The 15,442-nt window shown below is 37.8% G+C and overlaps 1 pseudogene; it reads right to left on the bottom strand.

Moving 5' to 3' along the window:
- Window positions 1–574: 574 nt before the first annotated feature.
- LOC101608784 lies at window positions 575–3,127 on the bottom strand (annotated as a pseudogene).
- Window positions 3,128–15,442: the final 12,315 nt, after the last annotated feature.

Raw genomic sequence — 15,442 nt, 5'->3', positions numbered from 1 at the left:
TGAATGTCTTAGTAGACCTGTAACAGCATCATGTTCTGTGAATTAGCAGGAAAAGGGTCCTGATGAGTAGCAAGTAAAATTTTGTTTTTCATACCAGGAATTATTTAAATTGTTCTACAATTTCTGGCTGGGTGTTTAAGACCATGTAGGTGGCAAATGGTAACCTTTCCTTTAAGTGTTATTGAGTCTCCTTCAGGGTAATACTTATGGGCGTGGTAAGAGTCCTGAGATTCCTGTCAAATTTTGTCTCCCAGTAGTGCCATCTGCAGGCATGGCCAGTGTTGTGCAGACCATGTGGCATGTAATGGAAGCCTGGGGGTCATTATTCCTTTTCATAACTACTCTTTACAGGATGTGTATTAGTGTTCAAACTCTGGAGACTTCATGTCATCTCTGATCAAGAGGAAAAAAGGCCTGCTAGAGTTCTTTGAGTCAGCTCTTACAAATGTTGTGAAGAGCAAAAAGATATCATCTATAAAACCCCTCTTTGTTTTAATTTAAGACTATATTTGATTTTATATTAATGTGCTAAACATTGACCACAGAACTTTTTTTTTTAATTTTTTTTAACAAGTATGCAGATGTCATTTATTTGGTCCATAAGTACAGTATATTTGTTATTTGAGTCTTACAAAACATCAAATATAAATAACCTGAAACTGTAACAAATACACTAAAATTGGTTTCTTACAGACATCCCAGGCAGTATAAACTGAAATGAGTAAATTAACATTGTTTTACATTAATATACATAGTGCCAGTTGACATTTAAAAACAAGTCTCAATGCATAGCACTTCTTTGAATCTGTTCAGTTAAGAGTATAAAAATGGTTAGATCTAGGCTAAAAATAACTCTTCTTCTAGCCAAAAATAAAGGCATAATATTTATAACCAGGTACCAACTTTACTAAAGCACAATATTTTAAACTCTCAAATGATACCTAAGATATTTACATTGAAAGGCAACATGCATGGTGTTGTTTCAATGCATCACTGGTTTGTGCATAACTCTGTTCAAAGGGATTGAAATTTATATTCCTACTGTCAGTACAGCATACCGCAATGTTGCTGACGGTCCTAGCAAAACAAATGCTTTCAAAGGGAGCAGAATCATGTTCAAGTCACTGGTGTCAATGTTGCCTTCCCCTCTGGAACAAAGAACAAAACAGCCTGGTTCTGCCCAGATGAGCCATCACAGTAAGATCAGCTCAGTCTAATGCTATGATGTCATCGAGCTCTTTGGTCTGCTGTAGGTGTGACCTCTTGGCGCTGACATTCTCCTCCTCTCGTTTCCTCTTGTGACTCCTCTCATCTTCACCAGTGTCAGCATTATTGGATGAACCTTCTTCGTCTGAGTCAACGATGAGCACGTCATCTTGTTCTTGTGCTGTGGAGGTGGAAGGCTGGGCTCCGTCATCACTGCCATTGGTTATGCTTTTGGAAGCATCTTCAGTTTGTTTGGGCCCCACCTTTTCTGGGGCATCACCAACAACTTCAAATTCAACATCCTTCCCAAGGTCTTCACTGTGAAGAACGTTGATCAGTAAAGTGTAGTCCTGAAGGAAGTCATCAGCTTGGAGCCGGCTGCCATTTCTAATTCCAAATTCTGACAATTTCTTGTGATTATTAGCTTCCGTCTCTCCCTCTTCTGAAGATATTAAAATTGTTCCTTTCCCATCTTCAATTTGGACATCTGGTGCCACCATAGCAAATTTTTCTTTCACTATCTTATCTTGTAAGGTGAGAACGGTCACTTTATGGACATTCAGACGTACAGTCACCTCTGGCTTGCTGGCACATACGTAACAATTGGGGTTAGGAGGATCCAGCGCACAAGGCACAAGAAGTTTCTTTCTTGGATTTGGCTGCTTTTCAAAAATATTGTTCTACACTGGTCTATCTTTCCTGATAAGATCTTCAATCCTTCCAATACTATCAATCCAGCAATTACTGCATTAGTAGTTGCAATAGCTAGAATAATGTTCCCTGCCATTGATTTTATATCAAATCTGCTCTTCATATTCATGCTGAAAATATGCATCCTGAGGTTTGCGGCGGAGGTGACAAAGTCCATTGCAGAAGGATCATCCTTGTCCCATATGAGCTCAGCTCCATCCCCTTTTTCCGCTAAATGAACTCTTAAAGTCTCAATGCTCTTTGAAAAAAGACTGGCATAGCTCTTCACATCTAGAACCTGCTGGTCTTTCAGGCCTAACTGGGGCTCACTCTGCAGATCAGATGCATCAGCTTCTTCTCCTTGACTTTGTACCTCAGCCCAGTCCAAAGGAACTGGAGGTTTCCTTTTGCACCACAGTTTGTCCATTGTCAATAGATACCTGATATCATCTTTAAAAAGCTTGGTAAAAAGTTTAACTGGATCATATCCAGTTGACTTAGCCCATTCCTTAGTGGAAATACGCTTAATGTCTCCATCTTCATTAGATGTCTGGGCTCTGGCTTCAGCTTCTGTTGGTTCCCAGGAAGCTTCAGGGTCAGCTCTGTCAGGTGACACTTCTTGGTCCGCATCCTCCTCCCCAAACAGCTGGTTGAACAAATATTTTGCCCAAACGATGCAATGAATAGGTTCAGAAGGTGTATTCCGAATCATACAGCCAGGAAAAGTTCTCTGTGTTGGCTTAGGATGACATTCATAACACTCGGTTACACCCTTTTTTATAGTAGTTACTTGTCCAAGATAACCAGCAGTCCCACTCTCAATAAGAGGCACGTCAGCTGCCAAACACATCCTATTAACATGGTTTTGGGCAGCTCTGTTATCTAATGCATTCATAACCAATATAAACTGTCGAAAAAATTCCACATTATAGTCAGGGTTCATGATGCTGTCATGGTAAGCTACAGTGTTGGCTTTCGGATAAAACTGTAGTACACTTTCTTTGGCAACCTGTGCCTTTGATCTTCCAACGTGCTTCTTTTGAAATAGAAACTGCCTGTTGAGGTAGCTGACATCAATAGTGTCCAGGTCAATCAGGTCGATGTGGGAGAAGCCGGTGAGCACGAGGTTCTTGAGGAGCTCGCAGCCGATGCCGCCCGCGCCCACCACCAGCACCCGGCCGCCGGCCACCGCCTCAGCCAGCTCCTGGGGCAGCCCCCGCGACAGCGCCATGGCGGCCCGGACGTTCACGAGCCGCGGGCCGAGGCGGAGGCCTAATTTATTTATTTATTTATTTATTTATTTGAGAGCAACAGACACAGAGAGAAAGACAGGTAGAGGGAGAGAGAGAGAATGGGTGCGCCAGGGCTTCCAGCCACTGCAAACGAACTCCAGACGCGTGCGCCCCCTTGTGCATCTGGCTAACGTGGGACCTGGGGAACCAAGCCTTGAACCGGGGTCCTTAGGCTTCACAGGCAAGCACTTAACCGCTAAGCCATCTCTCCAGCCCAGACCACAGAAATTTTAAAAGCCTTAAAATATTGAACATTCACCATCTTTAAATTTTATCTTCCACCAAGCTGACTTACCCAGTATTTCTGCAGTAAGTTTATGTTTGACAATTTTGTATTCTTCCTTTTAAACACTTGGATACATTTTGTCTCAGAGAAACATCTCACTTCAACCTAAATAGATTTCTTTATCCAAAAATTATTCTTCTCTTTTAACATTGGTCATCAGAAATGTTTCCCTATACTTGGATATTCTCCTAGCTTCCTGTCTCCTACTCTCTCTCTCTGACCTGTAACTTTTTACATTATTTCCTCCTCCATGAAAATATACTAAAGAATCTAGTTATGAAATATATCAATGTAACCAATCTCCAGAATCATTAAAATAAGTATTGAATCTAACTTGCATAAGGAGTAACGTAACATAACAAACTGATTACTCCCCTGCATATTGCTTAACAATAAGATTTTTATGGGAAATTGCTGTTAGGTATATTGCTGCTTCCACATTCATGGAGGAAAGGATATATATTGAAGCTTACAGATCCAGGGGAAGTTCCATAATGGAATAAAAAGCTGGCCTGCTCTTAATGGACTAGGCAGAGAGAGAGAATCCACACGATCAAAAAGCCAGACCCATACAGCACAGCACACTTCACGCACTATAGGTAGACACACATTGCATATTTTTAGCTTGAAATCTCAAACCCACCACCTCTCCTTAAGATCCAACCAGTGACACTGCCTCCAGCCATTTGGCTACAGATGCAAATTACAAAGTAATAAAACACTGAATATATTGAAATCCATCTATTCAAACTACCACAAATGTGTATACAGCAAACAACTACATGGGTAGTAGAATTTCATAGGTGGTGTCTCTGGAGAGTTAGGAGACTATTAAAAGTTTGTGTCCATGGTCCACTGCAAGTATCCAGGTAGAAGAGCTAGATCATGAGTAGCTACATGGCCTGAGGTATATTAATGTGCATAGGCATAGAGACACAAGTTCTGAAAAGGTGTTTCTGAATGTGTTTCTTAGAGAAAAGTGAAGACCTCACAGTGCCATGAAGACATCCTCAAGAGTCAAATTGCACATATTATAGGGATTGCCAGTTGAATTCTGAATGACTTCCCAGAATATTTGATGATCATCTTCATAGGTACATGAAAATACTACCCCTAATGATTCTTTACCTTCCATCATGTGGTTTATTTTATCTTTCAATTTTTTTATTAACAACTTACATGATTTAAAAAATATCCCATGATAATACCCTCCCTCCCCCCACATTCCCCTTTGAAACTCCATTCTCCATCATATCCCCTCCCCATCTCAATCAGTCTTTCTTTTCTTTTGAGGTCATGATCTTTTCCTCCTATTATGATGGTCTTATGTAGGTAGTGTCAGGCACTGTGAGGTCATGGATATCCAGGCCATATTGTGTTTGGGGGGAGCATGTTTTAAAGAGTCCTACCATTCCCTTAGTGCTTACATTCTCTCCGCCACCTCTTATGCAATAGATCCTGAGCCTTGGAAGGTGTGATAGAGATATTGTAGTACTGAGCACTCCTGTCACTTCATTCCAGCACCATGATGCCTTCTGAGTCATCTCATGGTCACTGCCATCTGAAAAGTGAAGATTATCTACCAAATGTGAGAGTAGCATTAATATATAGGTATGAGCATTAAGAGAAATGCTTACTGGGCAGTTTGATACACATAGCATATACATTTAGCCAGACTACATCAGACACTATACCCCTACCCCTAGAGCTCACATCTACCCCTGTTTTAAGTTTTCAGCATCAGGGATGTATTCTGTCCCATGGAGTGGGCCTCCAGTCCAATTAGAGGGCAGTTGGTTTCCACCATGACAGATGTGCCACTATTGCACCCATTAGCTCATTTGGCCTGGCTGGCCAAATATAAGGCTTGCAGTATCCACTGTTGAGTGTCTTCACTGGTGATTTCTCTTTCTCCCATTGAACTGCATGCAGAATGGCTTCTTCCAGCTTTCTGCCAGCTGGTCTACATGGAGGAGGTCTTCAGCTCACTTCCAGCAGGATTTCTCAGTGGCCTTGCAGCCCAAGTATGTGGAGTTTTCAGCAATAGAGTCTTACCACCTATTCCTGGTGGGAAACCAGGGCATCAGCAATGGCCTATAATGTTTTGGGGGCATCAAGCTGTCCCTTGCCAACAAATTACTGGAAAGTATCCAATCCCTGGCACAGAAAATTTTCTAGCAACAATCTATGGCTCCTGAATGTTCCATTGTCCAAAAAAGTAGGTTTCCATATGATTTATTTATATCCTCTTATATTTTGATTAGCTCTCCCTCCACCTTTACTTCACTCAATCTCTTCCACTGACCTCACTTTGGGCCTTTCACCCCTGTAAATCCATTCTTCTACTTACATATATATAATACCATCCTGTTAAGTACCCCCCTTCCTTTCTCTTCCCTTTATATCTCTTTTCTAGCTTATTGGCCTTTGCTACTGAGATTTCTTCCTACTCACACAGAAGTCCAATCATCTATAGCTAGGATCCACATAGGAGAGAGAATAAAAGACGCTTGGCTTTCTGAGCCTCGGTTACCTCACTTAGTATAATCCTTCCCAGATCCATCCATTTTCCTGCAAATTTCATAACTTCATTTCTCTTTACTGCTGAGTACAACTCCATTGTATAAATGTGCCTTATCTTCACTATGCACTCATTAGTTGAGGGGCATGTAGGCTGGTTCCATTTCCCAGCTATTATGAGTTGAGCAGCAATAAACATGGCTGAGCAAGTATCTATAAGGTAATGAAATGAATCCTTAGGATATATGTCTAGGAGTTCTATAGCAGGGTCATATAGTATATCTATTTTTATCTGTCTTAGAAACCTCCACATGGATTTCCATAATGGCTGAGCCAGTTTGCATTCCCACCAACAGTGTAAAAGGGTTCCTCTTCTTCCACATCCTCACCAGCATTTATGGTCATTTGCTTTAATGATGGTAGCCAATCTGACAGGAGTGAGATGAAATCTCACCATATTTTTAATCTGCATTTCCCTGATGACTAGGGATATAGAACATATTTTTAGATGCTCATATGCCATCCGTACTTCTCCTTTTGAGAACTCTTTATTTAGCTCCATAGCCCATTTTTTAATTAGCTTGTTTGATTTCTTATTGAAGTATTTGAATTCTTTGTATATCCTAGATATTAATCCTCTATCAGATGTATAGCTGTCAAAGATATTTTTCCCATTATGTAGGTTGCCTCTTTGCTTTATTCACAGTGTCCTTTGCCATACAAAATCTTTGTAATTTCATGAGGTCCCAGTGGTTAATCTGTGGTTTTATTGCCTGAGCAATTGGGGTTATATTCAGAAAGTCTTTGCCAAGACCAATATGTTGAAGGGTTTCTCCTACTTTTTCCTCTAGCAGTTTCAGAATTTCAGGTCTGATGATAAGGTCTTTAATCCATTTGGACTTAATTCTTATACTTGGAGACAGAGAAGAATCTATTTTAATCCTTCTACAGATACATATCCAGTTTTCCTAGCACCATTTGCTGAAGAGGTTCTTTTGTCCCATGAGTATTTTTGGCATTTTTATCAAATACAAGGTGGCTATAGCTACCCGTATTTGCATCTGGGTCCTCTATTCTGTTCCATTGACCTACGTGTCTGCTTTTGTGCCAGTACCATGCTGTTTTTGTTACTATGGCTGTGTAGTGTAGGTTAAAATCAGGTATGGTGATACCACCAGCCTTGTTTTTGTTGCTCCATATTGGTTTAGATATTTGAGATTTTTTTTGTGATTCCAAATGAATTTTTGTATTGACTGTTCTATTTCTGTGAAGAATGCCACTGAAATTTTGATGGGGATTGCATTAAATGTGTAGATTGCTTTAGGTAAGATTGCCATTTTCACAATATTGATTCTTCCAATCCAGGAACAAGGGATGTTTTTCCATTTCCTACTGTCTTCTGCAATTTCTCGCTTGAGTGTTTTAAAGTTTTCATTATAGAGATCCTTCATTTCCTTGGTTAGGTTTATTCCAAGGTATTTTCTTTCTTTATTTTTTTGATGAAATTGTGAATGGAGTGATTCTCTGATTTCTTCCTATGTGTGTTTGTTGTTAGCATATAGGAAGGCTACTGATTTCTGTGTATTTATTTTGTATCCTGCTACAAGGCTATAGGTGCTTATCAGATCTAACAGTTTGCTGGTAGAGACCTTAATGTATAGGATCATGTCATCTGCAAATAATGAAAACTTGATCTTTTCCTTTATAATTTGTATCCCTTTTATGTGTGTCCCTTGCCTTATTGCTATGGCTAAGACTTCCAGTTCTATGCTAATTAAAAGTGGGACAGTGGACAGCCTTGTCTTGTCCCTGATTTGAGTGGAAAAACTTCCAGTTTTTCCCCATTTTGTAATATGTTGGCTGTAGACTTGTTATAATAGCCTTTATTATATTGAGATATGTTCCTTCTATTCCAAGTCTCTGTAGGACTTTTATCATGAAGGGATATTGGACTTTGTCAAATGCTATTTCTGCATCTAATGAGATGAACATGTGATTTTTGTCCTTCATTCCATTTATATAATGTATTACATTTATTGATTTGTGTATGTTGAACCATTCCTGCATCTCTGGGATAAAGCCTACTTGGTCAGGGTGAATGATCTTTCTGATATATTCTTGTATTCTGTTTGCCAATATTTTGTTGAGAATTTTTGCCTGTATGTTCATGAAGGTGATTGGTATCTATCTAGCTTTCTTTTTTTGTTCTATTATTGCCTGGTTTGGGTATCAGGGTGATGCTAGCTTCATAGAAGGTGTTTGGTAGGATTCCTTCTTTTTCTATTTTATGTAAAAGCTTAAGATGCAGTGGTGTTATGTCTTCCATGAAGGTCTGGTAAAATTCAGTAGTGAATCCATCTGGGCATGGACTTTATTTAGTTGGGAGATTTTTTGATAACTGCTTGGATCTCTATACTTGTTATAGGTCTATTTAAGTGGTTAATCTCATCTTGATTTAACTTAGTTTGATCATATAAATCAAGGAATACATCCATTTCTTTCAGATTTTCACACTTAGTAGAGTATATGCTTTTATAGTATGTCTCTATGATTTTTTGAACTTCTCTTATATCTGTTGTGATGTTGGTTTTTCATCTCTAATTTTATTATTTTGCGTCTATTCTCTCTTTCTTTTGGTCAGATTTGTAAGGGTTAATCAATCTCCTTTATCCTTTCAAAGAACCAACTCTTTGTTTCATTGATTCTTTGGACTTTTTTTGTTCCTGCTTCATTAATTTCTGCCCTATCTTTATTATTTCTTTCCTCTTACTGATTTTCAGTTGGCCTTATTCTTCTTATTCCATGGCTTTTAGGTGAAACATTAGGTTGTTTACCTGAGACCTTTCTAATTTCTTAATATAGGTACTTAAAGCTATAAATTTCTCTCTTAGGACTGCCTTCATTGTGTCCCAAAGGTTTTGGTATGTGGTGTTCTCATTATCATTTGACTCTATGAATTTTTTTTATTTCCTTCTTGAATTCTTCATTGACCATTCATCATTTAGTAGTATATTGCTTAGTACCCATGATTTTGTGTATGCTCTATAGCTTTTCTTGCTTTTAATTTGTAGTTTAATTCTATTGTGGTCAGATAGAATGCAAGGAATTATTTCAGTTTTCCTGTATTTGTTAATATTTGCTTTGTATCCTAATATATGGACTATTTTAGAGAATGTTCCATGTACTGCTGAAAGGAATGTATATTCTGCAGTATTTGGGTGAAATGTCCTGTATATATCTGTTAAGCCCATTTTTTCTATGGCTTTATTTAATCCAGTTGCTTCTCTGTTCATTTTTTCCCAGGATGACCTGCCAATTGATGAGTGGGTTGTTGAAGTCACCCTCTACTACTGTGTTTGATGTTATCTGTTACCTTAGTTCTAATAGCGTTTGTTTGATAAAGTTGGGAGCCCCCAAGTTAGGTGCATATATGTTTAGGATTGTTGGAGTGTGCCTTTAATCAATATAAAGTGACCTTCCTTATCTTTCCTAACTAATGTTGGACTGAAGTCTACCTTGTCAGATATTAGGATAGCAACCTCTGCTTGTTTTCTAGCTCATTTGCTTGAAACACTGTTTTCCAATCTTTTGCCCTAAGATAGTGTCCATCCTTTGCAGAAAGGTGGATTTCTTGGAGGCAACAAATTGAAAGATCCTGCTTTTTAACCCAGTCTGCAGACCTATGTCTTTTGGTTGGGGCACTGTGGCCATTGATATAGAGATGTTATTAAAAGGTGGGTATTTATTTTTACCATTTGTTTGGAATTTTTCCCATTTTACCTTTGCTTTCTAGTATTAACTAGTATTTAAGTATGGCTTGCTTTTTCCAGGTTGCTTATATGTGTGGTTTTCTTTCACTTCAGCATGGAGGATTCTTTCAAGCATTTTCTGTGTAGCTGGTTTTGTCTTCAAATATTCCTTTAGCCTGCTTTTTTTTTAATGGAATGTCCTTATATCTCCATCTATTTGAATGGCTAGTTTTGAAGGGTAAATTAACCTTGGTTTACTGTTGTTATCTTTCAGAACTTGGAATACATCACTCCATGGCTTTATAAGCTTGTGTTGAGTAATCTACTGTGATCCTGATGGGCTTGCTTTTTTATGCAACTTAATTTTTCTAACTGCTTTCAATATATTTTCTTGGGTTTGTATGTTTGGTAGTTTAATTATAATATGGCGAGAAGAGGTTATTTGCAGGTTTTGTCTGGGTAGTGTTCGAAAGGATTCCTGTATCTGCAATGGCACCTCTTTCCCAATTTGGGGGAACTTTTCCTCTATGATTTTGTGGAAATGCCTACTATGCCTTTGGAATGAAATTCTTCTCCTTTTCCTATACCCTTAATTCTTACGTTTGATCTTTTTATAGTGTCCCTAATATCTTCAATTTCCCATTCATACTTTCCTGTTAGTTTGTCTTTCTCTTTGTTGGACTGTATGAGATCTGCCACCTGGTCTTCTAGCTTAGATATTCTGTCATCTCCTTCATCCACTCTACTGGTGAGATTTTCTACTGAGTTTATTATTTCATTAACTTTGTTCTTTATTGCTAGTAATTCTGACTGTTTTTCTTTATTATTTCTATTACCTTATTTATGTCTATTATTGACCTGTTTATTGCATTAAATTGGTTTCCTGTGTCTTATTTGATTCCTTTGATTTCCTCTTTCATTCTTTTGATTTCCTCTTTGACTTCTTTGAACATATTTATAATCATCCTTTTGAAATCTTTCTCAGGCATTTCCTCTAACTCATTCTCACTGGATGTCATTTCTGATGCATTAATTCTTTTTGGTGGATTTAAATTGTCTTGATTTTTTCTCTTTCTTGTGTTATAATGTATATATTTTTGCATCTTGGATTAATTTAATGCTTGGATTCTCTAGTTAGCTGCATTATTATTAGATGTATCAATCAATCTGGTGTTATATATCTTCAGGGTAAGAGCTTTGCAGTGCTAGGTGTGGCTGTCAAGACTCTCAGAGTATGTACAAAAGTGACCCTAGGTGTTGGGTTTGCCTGCTATGAGAGTATTCAAGTAGGCTGAGTGGAACAAAAGGCAGGCCAATTCCAAATTTTAACTAAACAATGTACACTTTCTTTTTTTTTAAATTAATTAATTTATTTATTTGAGAGAGACAGACACAGAGAGAAAGACAGATAGAGGGAGAGAGAGAGAATGGGCATGCCAGGGCTTCCAGCCTCTGCAAACGAACTCCAGACACGTGCACCCCCTTGTGCATCTGGCTAACATGGGACCTGGGGAACCGAGCCTCGAACTGGGGTCCTTAGGCTTCACAGGCAAGCGCTTAACCGCTAAGCCATCTCTCCAGCCCCAATGTACACTTTCAATGAAAAACAGCACAGAGTGTTTATGCAAGAGTAGATATTATGACAAACAGATCCTCTAACAATATCACTGTCCCTTAGGGTGTGTGGTGCCCCACACCCTTAATCTTGTCAACAAGGAGGTTAAGATTTCTGGTCTGTTGAAGGTTCCAAGTCAGTTTGTGACCAAGTGAGACCCTTCCCTAATGTACAACAGAAGAGGAAGCAAAGCCACTATAACTCAAGCAGCAGTGAATAACAAGCCCAAAATATAGCTTATTTAAGAATGGAAAGTATGACCATCCATCAGATTTAACACATATAATTTATCTTGATATGGAAGGTGCAATTAGCACTTCTGGTTCAGGGCTATATACCAGTTTTATTAGGTGGGTACTGACCCTGTGTAATCCCAGTTACCTTTTGGGATGATTGTGTTCTCAGTTATGCTGTTCTCCTGCTTGGGTCCCTCTTTGGTGCACTGTGGGTTCAAGTAGGCTGCTGCGGTTATTGGATTGCTGCTCTGGTCACCAGTGTTGGGTGCTGTAATCTCCCTTCCCCTGGTCTCTGGTGCTTGCTGGCACTTGTGAAAACGGTGGGGGAGGGGAGGCTGTGGGTGGTGGCTCTAGTTCTCCCACTGGTCCATGTGATGCTCTTCCTCGTGATCTGCTCCTGCATTGTTTGCTGCAGTTCTCCATGTTTCTTGATTTTGCAAAGAGCTCCAGTGTGGGGAGAAAATCCCCTCACCTTGCTTTTCCTGTGGCTCAAGCTGAGACTTGCAGCTGTGGCCCCATGGACCTGGTGCCACCGCTGTTGGGGGCACTTCTGCCTACCTATGTGGGCTCTGGATACTCTGAATCTCTCCTTCTTCTCTGCTGCCGTAGGTAATTTCTTATACACCTCACTTTTTAGTAGAAGAGTATATTTTGCTGTTTTTGGGGTTTTTTTTTTTGCCTTTTCTTCCCTAGGCTTCGTTGGTGTGGTTCCTACACCACTGTCTTAACTGGAAGTTAGTTTTTATGATTTGCTCCAATCAGAACTTATCTTGTCAGTGTCACATTCTTTAATATGATTTCATATCATTTATATGGCCAGAGAATTTATGGTGAACTTGAGAATTTTGAGGGATTGATGTTATTCAGGTTCATTGTCACTGTTGTTGATCCATCAGGCCAGTAGTAAGTATTATTTATTTTGAGATTTCAGGTGAAGAATGGGTAGAATCTCCTGAAGGCTGAAGACTTCTGAGACATCAGAACTTCCAGGGACAGATGCAGTATCCTTTAATGATGGAAGTCGGCAGGGTAATTGATCAGAGGCCTGATAGTATAACCTGCTACTGACAAAAAATTGTAATGATTTTCCCTTACATTCCCTTCATGAAACCACACTGACCTACAACATACTGATGATACAGCCTTCCTCCTCCTTACACATGTGATGAAGTAGAAGACCATCTGATGTAAGATATGCATTTTATGAGGACTCAGTGTCTAGCCCATTGGTTAGACATTGGTTTGCATGTTTCTGAGAAGATTTCCCCCAGTGTCTATATTTGAAGTGACAACCTATTCATTCAGTATGTCCTGATTTTTATAGAAACAAAAGAGGATCCTATCTGGTAGGCTTATAATTCACCTGCTTTTTCACACATTCATGGTTAAAACCTGAATATGTCCCTAACAGCCTTGACCTTCAGGTATTATGGCAGATGTATATTGTATGCAAGTCATCACAGAAGTGGACCCAGGGATCCAAGAAGTGTTCACAGTGTCTGTCACGGTGATATGGTTCACAGTAATTTTTAGCTTTTATTGACAGCTTTCATACATTTACAAAGTATATTTTGATCATGACCTCCTCCAATTGCATTCTGTTGTCCCTCAAACTTTGCTCACTTCTACTTTCCCACAAGACCCCCTTTCTCTGTAGATAACTACATATTGGTTTGAACAGTCTTGTAATCTCCACTACCGTATGTCAGAAACATGGACCCAGGCACTGGGCCAAATAACAGCAGTAATAAATTTTACCAGGACACTCCCCTTCTGCTGCTGCTGCTGTTATCATAATGTTAATAACTCTTTGGAGACCAAACAGCACCTTCTGGGGTAAAAAAAGGTTGCTAAGAGTTTTTTTTTTTTCCCCTATACCTGAATCTTAGAGATTAAATCATTCCAGAATAAACAACTCCAGGACTCCCCCTGTTTTTAAGAAATGTAACTTACTTTCTCTATGATCACAAAACTATCAAACTCCCCCATGTGCCCCCCTCAGCAACCTGTCCACAAATATTTAATCTAAACCTGACCAAAATCCATCTGCTTAAATTAATATTTAACTAGAACCTGCTTTGGATTTAAGAACACCACACAAAAATATTTCAATTTGTTATATGATGTTGTACATATAATTCAGTTTTAACTTTTATAATATGCTAGTAGATTGGTTTATATTACTATATCTCATTATATTGAAGTTAAAAATTGATTCCCTGATGGCTATTTACTCAGAACATGTATATAAACTTAGTTTAAAATGCTTCATTACATTAACTATGTTTCTAAGTTAAGCCTTTAGTACCAAAAATATGTTTATTACTGGCTTTCATAAAGCTATTATTAAATATTATATCTAAAATCCTATAATTATTAAAGTAATTCATTTTCTCTTGTGTTCAAAGTGAAAATCAAAACTAATATAGCAATTCTGATCAAAGAAATAACAGTTTATCTGAGACTGTGAGCAACATTTTTCCTTAAATTCTTGTCATTCCATAGATTCAAAGTAACAAAGGATTGAGACACTTACTGTGTTCTTCTTTTTTTATATTCATTTATATATGAATTGTTTTAACCTTCTTCATGAGTTTTACACTAAATAGTACAGGTGAAAATATATAGCTACACACATACATTATAAAGTCAAGTTGATTGCTATTCCTTAATAATAGTATTCAAAAGAAAATCATATCAAAATTCTAAGTTAAGTATAAAAACTAATTTATATATGGAAATTGCTAATAAAAAGATATACAGAAATCAATATGATGTCTGATAACAAGACTTTGATTTAGATGACTAAGTTTTTGTTATCTAAAATTTTTTACAGAGATAAAATGATTAAACAATAAAATATAAAAGTTGTCAATGGGCAGTATAAGAAGAAGCAAAATAGGATTTAAAGACATTCTAATATATCATGTTTTGTTTTATGGATGGCTTCTCATGTGTCATGTGTCAACACAGAGTTTGTGAGACCGTGTCTTATGTGAGCTAAAAAAGGTTACTTGAGCATTCTGGCTGCCATGAGGCCATGTGTGCTGAACTCTGGTTGTGGAAATAACCCCGAGGCCCCCACATACATAATTTACTAAAATTTTTACTCCATAAAAGTGCCTAAAATAAATAAAAAGAAGATGAAATATCTAAATCATTCTAATTCTAGCAAATGTTCATTAGTAGATTTGTCATGTAACTTTATATAAGAATAATCTGAAGCCAAGCATGGTGGCACACGCCTTTAATCCCAGCACTCGGGAGGCAGAGGAAGGAGGATTGCCATGAGTTTGAGGCCACCCTGAGAATATAGAGTTAATTCTGGGTCAGCCAGAGCTAGAGTGAGACCTTACCTTGAAAAACCTAAAAAAAAAAAATAATAATAATATGGTTTGACTTATATTTCTTCATGAATAATGATAATAATAATGAAATAATAATAATAATAAAGGCCCCATAGTCCAAAGTAAGCTTAATTCCTAGTTCAAAATAATTCAGTGAAAATTAATATTAAATGCTCTTGTTTATAAATAATGCTAATTCCTTGCACACATACATTGTGAAATATCATAACTAAAATCACATTAATAAATAGTCATGGATTAAAAATATAAAATTGTTTGATACACAAAATGATTCCTGTTTACATGAAGTTACTCTGTGTGAGATGTTGAAGTACATTTAAACCCAAAATGTTTTAATTTGTTAACATATGTAATCAGTCTTAACCAAATTTTTATTGAAGTGACTGTGTTTTGATATCTGAAAACACTCCCATGGGTTAAAATACTTAAATTATTAGCATTCTAAAAATTAATGAGATATTTTAAATAAGGACTAATAGA

This window comes from Jaculus jaculus, chromosome X (assembly GCF_020740685.1).
Source record: "Jaculus jaculus isolate mJacJac1 chromosome X, mJacJac1.mat.Y.cur, whole genome shotgun sequence".
NCBI classification, from domain to species: Eukaryota; Metazoa; Chordata; class Mammalia; order Rodentia; family Dipodidae; genus Jaculus; species Jaculus jaculus.
This window is presented reverse-complemented; position numbering and strand designations above follow the sequence as displayed.